The 10,240-nt window shown below is 38.6% G+C and overlaps 1 long non-coding RNA gene across 2 annotated transcripts; it reads right to left on the bottom strand.

Annotated features, from left to right (window-relative positions):
• Nucleotides 1-2,687: 2,687 nt before the first annotated feature.
• On the bottom strand, nucleotides 2,688-9,902 carry LOC116511595. Of its 2 annotated transcripts, XR_004255753.1 has the most exons (4): nucleotides 9,770-9,902; nucleotides 4,070-4,322; nucleotides 3,416-3,566; nucleotides 2,688-2,725 (listed from the first exon to the last, which is right to left on the bottom strand). It is a non-coding gene; the product is annotated as an uncharacterized LOC116511595 (long non-coding RNA). The 2 variants fall into 2 exon arrangements; XR_004255752.1 differs by lacking the exon at nucleotides 2,688-2,725 and having other exon boundaries at nucleotides 3,234-3,566.
• Between the last annotated feature and the right edge of the window lie 338 nt (nucleotides 9,903-10,240).

Below are 10,240 nucleotides of genomic sequence, written 5' to 3'. Positions count from 1 at the left end.
TAATGGAAGTTGAAGTCTACAAATCTTAACCTTGCCGAGGTTGAATACCCTTGATCTAGACTGAGCATGAGTCTAGCCCTGTTACCAAGCCACTACAATTTCTCAAGTTGGCTTAAACAAACAACAGTCAAAGGGCAGTATAAAATTGCCCTGGTCTCTTTTACTTGTGCAGAAAGTTTTCTTGATATAAATAACCACAAGGTGTCAGTGACACTCCATCGATTTTAATATTGTGTCTCCAGCGTAGTTTCTATAAATTGGCATTAGGTAAGGAAAAGGTCCTGAATGTATTGTTAATGAGCAATTATCCCTTGAAAATATCAACTCTTTCCAGACCATTCAAAGTGGTTTGAATGTATTCCCCATTATCTGGAATACCCCAGATACAATAAAACTTCAACTCCCAGCATTTCAGTCATTGTGGGTGTGGGAGTTGTCGTCTAAAACATGTTGAAAAATAAATCATGAGCTGAATATTCTCACCTGGATTTATTTGCTTATTTAAAACATTTATTACCATTTGCACTGAATGAATCTGCATATATAAGCTACAGTAGGTAAATGTAACAGAGCTAAAAAGTATTTAATTAAAAGAGAAAAGAAATGCTGGAATCAATGTCTAATAACTTATTTCCACTAGCAAATGCTAAAATCTGTTATATTAAACAATATGCTTAACATATTTGTTTATTTGTCTATTTATAGTTAATTATTTAGTTAGTTTGTCACTCATGTACAAGATAACAGCAATAAGAATAAACATGAATAAGTGAAAAACATAAATAAACATGAATGAGTCCCCTTCGGGGAAAAGGGCGGCATATAAATGCAATAAATTCAATTCAATAAATTCAAATTCAATAAGAACACAGGAAATGGGTACAAATAAATGGGGACAGTAGGACAGGGACGTTAGGCACTCTGGTGCGCTTATGTACGCCCCTTCTGACCTCTTAGGAATGGGGTGAGGTCAACAGTAGACAGTCTTAGGTTGAAATTATGGGGGTTTGAGGATGTAACAACAGAGTCAGGTAGTGCATTCCAGGCATTGACCAGTCTGTTGCTGAAGTCATACAGTATTTTCTGCAATCGAGTTTGGAGCGGTTTACCTTGAATTTGTATCTATTGTGTGCTTGTGTATTATTGCGGTTGAAGCTGAAGTAGTCATTGTAGCAGATGATTTTGTGTACTACGCTTAGGTCAGACTGTAGGTGGCGTAGTTCTAAGTTGTCCAAGCCCAAAATTTCAAGCCTGGTGGTATAAGGTATTCTGTTGCGAGCAGACAAGTGGAGGACTCTTCTCGTGAAATACTGGATTAAATTACTGCATTAACCCGTATTATGGGGTCATACAATACAGTGACTCAGAAATTACACTGAATCCGAAAGTAACCATTAAGCTGCTTAACAAAGAACATAGATCAATGTGCATGGCAATAACATGATATGCAAAAGCTGAATATGACTCACAGTCAGGAATTTACTCTTTATTTTGCGTAACATTGACATTAATTAGGTGACATTAATTTTCAAACATTAACATTTATTGTTCATTAATCTTCAAATAAATAAAGGTGTGTGAAATATAAATGTCAGCTTTAAGAACAGCAGTTTTTAATCTATCTTTTGCTGTTGACAAAGGGATGGGAAAATTACAAATAACTATGCCCCTTAAGTTTATACACAACAGAGATGGTATTCTATTTTCTTATCTATTGGTTTGTTAGCGGGAGTGCTCATGTCTGGGCATGCAGAAGGTTCTTGGTGATGTCAGGGTGGGTGGGCGGAGCCTCATGCCACCGTCACTACCGGTCCACCTGAACCGGTGTGAACTGGCAGTATACGACCTCTGATACACAAGTGAACACATTTATTACAACATCTGGTAAAGGCAGCTGCAATCACATATGTTGTCATGATAGATAAACTAATATGAGGCTTTACTATATCTGTGATATGATAGTCAAGGAATTCTACTTACACCGGTGAGATGCCCTCTAGTTCGAATAGGCGACAAGTGGCGCCCATGGAGAAGGTATGGCAATGGTTTTGCTTGAAATAAATGTTACAGCTGCAAGTATAGATAGTCCTCCACTTAGAACCATTTGTTTTGTGACTGTTCAAAGTTACAGTGACACTGAAAAAAGTGGCTTGTGACCGTTTTTCACACTTAACATGCAGCATTCTCATGGTCACATGATCAAAATTCAGATGCTTGACCACTGGTTCATATTTAAGACGGCTGCAGTGTCCAGGTGTTAAGTGATTGCCTTTTTTTTTTAATTGAAAATTTTTGAAAAAAAAAACTTTTACAAATATTTACCTCCCTCCCCCTCCCCTCCTCACCTAACCCCCCCCCCCACACACACAACTTCCCAGAACCAGTACAGGGTATAAATCTTTAACAAAGATATTCTAAAATAAACTTTTAAAAAGTTAGTATCATCTTTCATTTGAGCTTTAACTCCTCTTTGCTAGGCTAACTCTAAACCATTTATATCATTCTTTGTTTCTTCAGTTATAAACTATCTGGAATTTCTTAGTCCCATATTTATTTTGAGTATAGTCAATCCATCTTCTCCACTCCAGTTTATATCTCTCATTTGAATGGTCCTTGAGATATGCTGATATTTTAGCCATCTCTGCTAGGTTTGTTACTTTTAATGTCCATTCTTGAATAGTAGGCAGATCTTCCTTCTTCCAGTATTGTGCCACCAACAGTCTTGCTGTGGTTATTAAATGCAAAATCAAGTTAGCCTCTATAACTGTACAATCAGTAATTATACCTAACAAGAATAACTGAGGGGTAAACTTTATCCTTTTTTAAAGAACATTTTGCATAATCCACCATATTTTTATCCAAAATGCTTTTACCTTTTTACAAGTCCACCATATATGATAGTATGTAGCATCGAGACAATCACATCTCCAGCATTTAGGTTGTAAATTCAGATATATACAGGCCAAGTGATCGCCTTTTGAGACCTTCTGACAAGCAAAATTTGTATCCCCTTCCCTCCTTGGTTGTTAGCCGCCCTGAGTCTCTCGGGAATAGGGCGGCATACAAATTGAATAAACTACTACTACTACTACAACTAAAATCAATAGGGAAGCCAGATCACTTAACAACTGTGTTACTAACTTAACTGCAGTGACTCATTTAACAAGAAAGGTCATAAAATGGGGCAAAACTCACTTAACAAATATCTCACTTTGCAGCATACATTTTGGGCTCAATTGTGGTCCTAATTGTGATACAGGTCAAAGACTACCTGTACCAGACCATCCTCTTCTGGGTGGAGAAATTCCAGGAAAGCTGTTGAGTTCCTGTGATCTATCAACACTGTGTGTTCCCTTTGCCATTTCAAATTCCTAGAAGAATGGACCAGCACTTCAAGATAACTGAAATATTTTACCTGTTCTGTCTTATGCCCATCTATAAGTCAACAATATAACTTAAGGCTTGTACCAAAACAATTATCTTTGTCCTTGGGTAGTTTATTTGTAGATGCTTTTCTCCGCAATGCTATGCAAGAATTCTCAAGGCATCCTAATAGCAATATGAGCCTGTGGGGAAAAACAAAAAACTGCATCATTATTAACTTATAAAAAGGGCTGAAAGCTTTGTCCTACCAGCCTGAGTGGATGGTGTTCCTTTATCTTTATCACAACTCTGTATTCTCTTGTAGATCATCCTGTTTTGAACCCAGCCCAGGATATTTTTGTTTTCTTTCTGATCACTTTCAGCACTAATATCTAAAATAAAGTTTACTTGTTTGCTTGTTTCTTTATTTATCAAATTTATATAGCACCACAATCAACTAAGGATTCTGAGTAGATCAGATCCTATAGATGGTGTCAGCTCTGTCAATACTTTCCAGAAGGTATGTTTTCTAAAAACTTTAGAGAAAAGCTTGTTAATCTTTTCAAATGGCGCTTATTGAATGCTCTTGCTAGACGATGTCTTCTGTATGAGGAAGGAAAATGGACTTTCAAAGCAATTGGTTTCATTAAAGCTGATAAGAGGAAAGAAAGGAGAAGGAAAAAAAATTGTGTAGTGTTTTGCCTACCAGCTCACACCCTGTTGAAGACTTTCAGCTGCCTGGGAACTCTCTCTACAAGTAAAACCATGAACCAAAGCAAAACCATGACAAAAGATTCAAGCAGCTTGTTACTTTGCACCTCACTCATTCTCTGCCGAAGAGAAGGATTTTTCTTCTCTAGTTCATGCACAGGGAAACATGAAGCTATCAGATGAGGCATCAAGTAGTTAGAATTTGCAGTATGTCTCAGCTGGATCTTTACAACCCAGTCTTGGCCACCCTAGAAAACAGACAAATAAAAAGGTAAAGGTTACTCTGCACATGCATGCTAGTTGTTTCCGGCTCTAGGAGGCAGTGATCATCGCCGTTTCTAAGCTGAAGAGCCAGCACTGTCCGAAGACATCTCCGTGGTCATGTGGCCAGCATGACTAAAGGTTGAAGGTGAATGGAGCGCTGTTACCTTCCCACCAAAGGTGGTTCCTATTTTTCTATTTGCATTTTTACGTGATTTTGAATTGCTAGGTTGGCAGAAGCTTGGACAAGTATCAGGAGCTCACTCCGTACCGTGGCACTAGGGATTAGAACTGCTGAACTGCCGACCTTCTGATTGACAAGCTCAGCGTCTTAACCACTGAGCCACCACGTCCCTGCAAACAGGCAATTAATCAGTTGCAATTAATTGTGTTATATTTCATTCCTGCTCATTCTGCCTGGGCTACTACATGGAGAGGAAGACTTTCAATGAAAGGAGCAGGGGTGGGTTCTGGTTGGTGTTACTGCTGGTTCAGTTGTGTGTGCGCTGGATGTGCACTGCGCATGCATGCACAGTTCAATTGAGATTGGTCTGTGCATGCGCAAAACTCAAAAACAAGATGGCAGAGGTGACAATGGCGACTGAGGAACTAATTCGGAGGCATGTCCAGCCTAGGTTGCTGCCGGTTCTGCAACCCAGGCCTGCATACCACTACCTGTTCAGCCAAACCGGGCCAAACCCATAAGAACCCACCTCTGGGAAGAAGGCAGGGAAGAGATTGATAAATACTGCAGTCAAAATGATTCATATAGATGTGGGTATTTTGATGTTGGAATTGGGGTACAAAAACTCCAATATTCTAATATTCACTCAGCCACAATTCTCACTAGATACCATGGACCAATCATTTTCTCTCTTTCTTTTCTGCCTCAAGTCTAGAACAGGGGTAGGTTCCGGCAGTCACTATTGCTAGTTCGCTTGTGTGCCCGCCATGCATATGCACTTCACACGCACATTTGATACATGTTGTACACGCATGCGGAGTCCTATTAAAATTGTTCTGTGCATGTGCAGAACTGAAAAAAAAAGATGGCAGCGCATGTAGTGCCACCCAGAGATCCGGTTCGGGGGCGCTGCAGGCCTAGGTCGCTGCCTGTTCCAGTGACCCAGGCTGCCAAATTACTACCAGTTTAGCCAAACTGGTCCAAACTGGTAGAAACCCACCACTGGTCTAGAGAATTGCTGTGATGACATCCTATGAGGAAGGGAATGTCATGTAGGCAGCCCCTCACCTTTTGGGGTGATATTTAATGTATAATAATCACTGTATAATATATGTATACTCTCACTGACTACTATCCATCAGTGGCAGCAACGGAACAAATTGGTGAGGAAGGGTAGGCTTATTACCCAGAAAGTTCTTCTTCTCTTGTTGCTCTTGATTGACTCAGCAATATATCCCAGCATGTTGCCCATTCTTGACCATTATTTTTCTTTGGTTAAACTAAATATTTACAGATAACTTGACATCCAGAGCCTGAAGCCCCTATGATCTGAAGGGGCGCCCAATTGGGAAAATCATGAGAAACTTTTTGGAAGCAGCTTAGAAAAACAAAGGACAAACATTTGTAGCTTTTATTTTATTTGACGCTATTATTTTTAACAAAAAAGCCTTTGTAAGGATTCACAAGCAAAAACTTTGCTTCTTCCCTTCCCTTCCTTTCCTTTCCTCTCCTTTCTCTTTCTCTTTCTCTTTCTCTTCTCTTCTACCTCTTCTTTTATTCCAAAGTAGTAAGATTGTTAGCACTTACTGGAGAAATGCCAAGAGCTTTCTAGTAGTCAAATATTTATTTCCCAATAAATATTAAGGGCAAAACAGGCAAAGACTGGAATTCTTCATAGCTAGTTTCTAGAAGAAACACAAATGAGGACACCACTCTGCCCCTGGGCTTTAAGTTCACGTCAAAGCCTTCTCAGTTATACATTAAAGGATACTGAACAGATGGGATATTTTGTTTTGGGGTGGTCTGACAGCTGGAATGGATATGATCAGGTAGCATATGTCAGGAAAATACATGCAGTTTTCCTGCCTATTAGTTACTTTAGTTAAATAATCTAGGCTTGCAGTCAAAATTAAACTCAGGAATGAGAACCAGAATAGACCCATGGAACTCTTGTAAACTTTTAACCAAACATGCATTTTTGGCTTTCAAAGATTCTGATAGAATTCTATTATACCACCATAATATATTTTAGCCCCAAGGAGGCTGTGGAGTTAATTTTATCTTGATGGAGTCAGATGCTTTTTTGTGAGTTTTCTGTTTTGGATAGAAACAAATTTCTTGACAGGTTCCTTAATTTGTTTCTCCTTTTCTAAGCCTCCTATGACAGCAGTCAAAATTTCAAATAGGGGTAGAGAACATTTGGTCTTCCCAAAAGTGCTGGACTCTAATTCTCATCAGCCACAGCCAGGAGACACAATGGTCAGAGAAGTTAAAGGCTACACTAGAATAACGTATAAGAGACCCACCATCTAACTTATAATAGACACACCATCCGTGTGGTTTGTTCTAATTGTTTTCTGTTTTAAAAACCCTTCATTTAGCTGGTAATAGACATCAGGGAAGGTGATTGAATTTAATTTCCGCAATAGATTGGATAGCATATTTTTTGCCAGAGGATCATACAGAAATGCTGGGATGATGGACACAGAGTAAATTTTATATGCATTTCCCACTAGTCTGCTAGATATGGGCACTGTTTTGCAATGTTAATAAAATAAAACAACCTGAGGATTGCAAAGAAATATATTTCATTCATTTCATTTCATTTTAATTTATTTGTATGCCGCCCTTTTCCCTGAGGGGACTCAGGGCGGCTCACAACTCAAGGGAGGGGAAATACAAACAAGTAACAAAAAACATAAAAACCCATACATCGTTAAAAGCACAACAGTCATACCATTCGAGTGGGGCAACGAGTCTTTAGCCCCAGGCCTGTCGGAACAGCCAGCTTTTAAGGGCTATACAGAAGGCCTGGAGGGTGGAGAGGGTACGAATCTCCACGGGGAGTTATGCAGCTACTAAAGTGAAGTATCAGATAAATAGTATTTAAGCAAAATCAGCATTCTGGTTATGGCTGAAGCAATAGATAACCTTTATAACCCTATAAAATGTTTTACTGCTTTGCCAATATATATATACGTCAGTAACAGAACAAAGTGCACCTTAAGAGCAAACAGAAGATATAAAAGGCAGACTCAACTTGCAAGGGTTTAATAGCTATTTCAAAGTGATAGGTAGCTAATAGAAAGCTATCATGAATATGTTAACTATAGACAGAATACTAAAAAGCAGAGACATCACCCTGCCAAAAAAAATGCGTATAGTCAAGAATAACGTTTTCCATGTTGAAATGTATGGCTGTGAAAGTTGGACCATAAGCAAGGCTGAACGCGAAAGAATTGAGGCCTTTGAACGATGGTGCTGGAAAAGACTCCTGCGAGTCCTTTGGACTGCAAGGCGATCAAAACAGTCAGTCCTAGAGGACATCAACCCTGACCGTTCTTTAGAAGGCCAGATCCTGAAAATGGAACTCAAATACTTTGGCCACCTAATGAGAAGGAACGACTCCCTGGAGAAGAGCCTTATGATGCTGGGAAAGGCTGAGGGCAAAAAAAAGAAGGGTACAGCAGAGAACCAGGTGACTGGATGGAGTCACTGAAGCAGTCAGTGTAAGCTTAAATGGATTCCGGGGAATGGTTGAGGACAGGAAGGCCTGGAGGAATGTTATCCATGGGGTCCTGACAGGTCGGACACGACCTTGCCACTAACAACAAATCATGAGTAGACCAATAAGGAAAACAGGATAAAATCGTTCACTTAGTTAGAAATAGAGGTGAAAGAAATTTGCCAAGTTTCAATGAATGCAAAAAAAAAAAAAAAGCCTCTGCTTGAAAATCTTTCATGCTTATCACACAGCATGTAAATATAATCGCTTATTGTTCAGCTTCTCAGGAGGCTGAATGTGTACAAATGTTGCAAATTAGTGTATCTACTATAAGGGAGAGGTCATAAACCTAATCGGGTTTTTTAATTCCTTTTCTCTTTTCTTAGTATTTTATTTCTTATTAAATGTGTGCCATTCTTCTATTGTTTCCTTTCATTAACACACAAACACAAAAGAGATTTCGATATAAAATAATTGCTGTAACTTAAGAATAAAACCTTTAAGTCACACCATTCTTTTTGTTGTCGTCGTTATTATTTGCTCAACTTTGAATGAAAAAGCCAAATGGATTTAATGCTTGTAATATTGCTATCTTAAATTGTAATTACTATTGATAGAATATATATTTCTCTTCTTTCTATTTTCACTGCTCTATGGTATCCAAGTAATAGAACTTTAATAATATTCACTGTGTTGAAATAACAACATAATAGAAAAAGAAAGAAAAAAGAAACCCTATTTTGAGAGCTACATGGAAGAACAGGTCCACTGCTTTTCACACATGGTTTTCTTTTGTGATTTAACATTTTTTGATGAGGTCATTGAGAATTCTCTTGATCTAGTTGCCTAGTTTCTGTATTGGGTTGGTGTTTACTATTCCCTTTTCTCCAGTAACTCTTTACATTTCTGTACGTCTTGTGCTTTACCCAAGGAGACATTTTCTGACAATGAGAACAATTAATCAACGGAACAGCTTGCTTCATGGAATTATGGGTTCTCCATTGCTGGAGGTTTTCAAGAATAAACTGGACAAACTTTGAGATGATATAAACCTCTTGCAGGAGGTTGGACTAGAAGGCCTCCAAGGTCCCTTCTAGCCCAATGATTCTATGACTCTAGAGTGAAATTATTTTTAACCCTTTGAGATAGGCCAGCTCAGGAAAGGGAGAGCACAAGGATTCCATGACGCCATGAGTTGTTAAGGCCACCTGGAGGTTTATCTGTGTCATCAGGGTCACCTGAGTGATGCAAATAGGTATGGAGCCTTCTTCGAACTGTTCAAAGGATCGTGTTGTACAGTTCTAAGAAGGCTCCACACCCATTTGCACCACTCAGGTGACCTTGATGACATAGATAAACCTCCATGTGGTCTTAATGACTTGCTAAAAGAATGCTGATGACCAGCTGTCTGCAAGGAGTATAAATCCTCCCATTCCCCATCATCCAGTCAAAGCTGAAGAAGCTTCTTGGATGAGAAATGAAAACGTCCTCAAAGAAAAACTAGAAAGTTCAGTTGCCTCTTGAAAAAACACCTTTGGGACATACAGTAAATAATCGATCAATCAGACTAGAGCTGGAAGTTAAAGTTAGAATTAAAGTTAAAATTATTTAAAGTTAAAGGTTAAGTGAAGTGAGGTGAGGTGAAGTTAAGCTGAGTTAAGTTGCAGGAAGATAAAAAGATTCATTTTTTTGCTTATTTTTACCCTACCTTTATTTTTATAAATAACTGAAGGTGACAGACATACCTTAATATTCCTTCTTTTTCCTCTTTTCCCCACAACTCTCTGAGGTGAGTTGAGCTGAGAGAGAATGACTGGCCCAAAGTCACCTGGTCAGCTTTCACACCTGAGTGGGAAAAGTACTTTCATGCTTCTGGTTTCTAGCTCTAACCTTTCCCTTTAATTACTTTATATTTTCTGATAAGAACTGAGTGCAAAGGACATGAGAAGGAGAAAGAGGAAGAGGGAAGAAAAAGGGCACTCTTGATATCTGATTTGGCAAAGGAGAGGGGAAAGTTTGGTCTGTAATTTGTATTTCTACATATGGTTATTTGCAAAGCTGATGATTTTGTGTCACCATCTGACCTACCTACGTCTCAAAAGTAGTACAGATTTTGGTGATTGCCACTGTTCTCTGTTATTTTTTATTTCTTTATTTTTCAAATTTTTATTTCATGTTTACTTTTTAGTTTTAGTAATTACAGGTTTATTGTCTTA

Source organism: Thamnophis elegans, chromosome 7 (genome assembly GCF_009769535.1).
Source record: "Thamnophis elegans isolate rThaEle1 chromosome 7, rThaEle1.pri, whole genome shotgun sequence".
NCBI classification, from domain to species: Eukaryota; Metazoa; Chordata; class Lepidosauria; order Squamata; family Colubridae; genus Thamnophis; species Thamnophis elegans.
Note: the sequence above shows the minus strand (reverse complement) of the source record. Positions and strands in the feature narration are given on the sequence as shown.